Source organism: Gymnogyps californianus, chromosome 1 (genome assembly GCF_018139145.2).
Source record: "Gymnogyps californianus isolate 813 chromosome 1, ASM1813914v2, whole genome shotgun sequence".
In the NCBI taxonomy this organism is placed as follows: Eukaryota; Metazoa; Chordata; class Aves; order Accipitriformes; family Cathartidae; genus Gymnogyps; species Gymnogyps californianus.
The window spans coordinates 189973994-189976493 of NC_059471.1; the positions used below are offsets into that span (position 1 = coordinate 189973994).

Sequence of the window (2500 nt, forward strand, 5' to 3'; positions counted from 1 at the left end):
AATGCCTAGTCCTTTATCTACGGGAAGGAAGATATGTATCATGTGTGATACACACATATGGATCCTCACATAAAATTCTATTAAAGGCAATGTTATCTAACATTGCCTTTATATATCTATATCATATCTAACAAGTTGTCCATCATCCTGAAAAAGAGGTGTATTAGGTTCTCTACTTCATCGTATACACTTGAAAGTGACTGTTGAAAAATACAGGGAAAACAAATTTGGAGAGAAAAGCTCTTAGAGTGTACCGCAAAGTAGGTGTGTCTCCAAATAGAAGAGCAAGTACACAGCCAGGGAGATTTAGAGCAGATACTACAAAAGCTAGCAGAAATATGCCTGGTGAAGGGGAATCTGTATTTCAGACTGAGGAATAGAGGACTCTTGCGGCAGCACGAGTCTTACTGCACATCTTACTGGCTAGAGTCTTTAGCACAGAGCATGAATAAATCAGTGCCACTTACGGAGTTAAGTTGATTTTCACTCTGTTTAGATAAGAATTTTTACTTATGTGTTTGAAAATACACAAGCCAGGAAAGATAGAGGGGGTGTAAAGCTAAAAGGAGAAGTGGAGTAACAAGTGTGCAACACCTTCAGCATTTGCTATATGTTGTAGTAGTAAGCATGTAAGTGTTAGGAAAATTCTTGCAGGGTTTAAAGGTTAAAGGTAATGGCTTAATTGGGAAGGTGTCCGTCTTCCTCTCTGCCTTCTCATTTCTGTGTGACATGTGGTAGTTGAATAGCATCACTGAGGCAAAATTGTTACAAGAAGGCAAGTTCAGATCTCACATAAACAGAGGAAATTCTTCCTGACTTCAGAGGGAGTTGAACACTATTCCAGTCAGTGAATTCTACTCTTTGCTCATGCATCCCGAAGTTGTAAAAACTTGTTTGTCCTGCCCTTAGGACCAGGTAGACTTAGAATAAAACATTAATGCATAGAGATGTGGTGTTTCCAATACTACAAAACTTCTAGGTGTCACGGAGTGTAACAATAAACATTAACCATGTGAAAGTTAGGTGTCTACTCAAATGAGTCTACACTCAATGGAGAGAGACAAGCGCATTCAGAGAGGGATTAGTCCCACGCTAAAATAGATGCCTAAACTAGATCAGATAAACTTTTCTCAGGATTTCCTTATTCTGCTGACTATAGAAGGAGTCCAGTGATAGCTGAGATTAAATTCCTCCCCACAAGTGTCTGATTCTGAGTGGAAGTCTGGTTTGTCTTTTCCACTTGTATTTTGGAGTAAGACCTTCAGAATTTTTGTTCTTAAAATTCATTTGTTGTTTGCAAAAGATTATCAGACTTCTTAGTAATGGCTGGTACTTTTACTTTCAGACTCTTAATTAGTCAATATTTTAAGACCATAATTTATGCTGTGATGAATTGTGTGAAAAGTGGTATTCTGTGTAATACTAGATGAAGTAATTTCTTCTAAAAGTGAACTTCAGCAGACTTGTATTTCTTTTTCCTCTAAGTGTTACATTTATACAAAGTCTTTCGGGATAGATTCAAGTAATAGAAATATTAGAAAAGTTTTTCCTCTTAAGATTTGTTCATGATTTATTTTATTAATAATAATATTATTTTTGCTGATTTACAGAGGACTGGAATGTCCTACAAACATCTCACAAAGCAGTATTTATATGCCAGCTTGCTGTTATATACAAAAAAAACATTTGAATTTTGCTAGATAAGCGAGTGGCTGCTTTTTCATGGGTGGAAAACTTGGCCTGCTGACAGCTGTTTGACTGTGTCCTGGTTAGCTCAAGCTATGGTTTCACACAGCGTGTCTACTGCAGCAGCTTGGCACATACCTCAGGCTCTTCCACGGGACTTTTCTCTCTTACATATACAACCACACATACTTGCTGTGTCTTTCCCACTCACACATACATTCCTGAGAGCATGTGTGTAGGTGGGTGTTTATGCATATGTAGACACTTCATCTCAGTGTATAACAAACGGAAAATAAAGCCGTGTCCAAAACAGCACCTACACAAAAATGCATTCTTAGAGTTTAGTGGACAAACTAATAATCTTATGACAAGGTTTCCCAACTTTCAGTTTTCAGTTAGGAGTGACTGAGAACACATTTCTCTCTCTAGAGACTGGGTGACTGAGGTGGCCGCCCTTGCTCCGTACTCCGCTATGTCCATGTCATTTTTGTTCCTGTATAAATCAGACTTCCTTAAAAGACTAGCCAAGCAAGAAGGGTTTTCTTTACTGAAGAAGTGATGTATTACGCAAATATTTTTCTAGGCTAAGTGTCTTTATTGTGTAAAACATTCACTGCTTTAAGATACTTATTTTGCTGTCTGTTTTAATCGTATCTTTTGAAACAGTCTCAATAGATTTTTCTATTCGTAACATTATGACACTTGATAAGATGATTGATTATGAAGTGTTGAGAGCCCTGCCATGTGATCATTTATTTTTAAATACACATTTGTACTAGCCAATGCTTAAATTTCTTGCAGGAATACATAAGAG

At 37.2% G+C, this 2500-nt stretch overlaps 1 protein-coding gene across 1 annotated transcript in view; it reads left to right on the forward strand.

Moving 5' to 3' along the window:
- FOXP2 (forkhead box P2) overlaps positions 1 to 2500 on the forward strand; it is a 371543-nt gene that overhangs the window by 306596 nt on the left and 62447 nt on the right. The gene's annotated exons all lie outside the window — the stretch shown is intronic.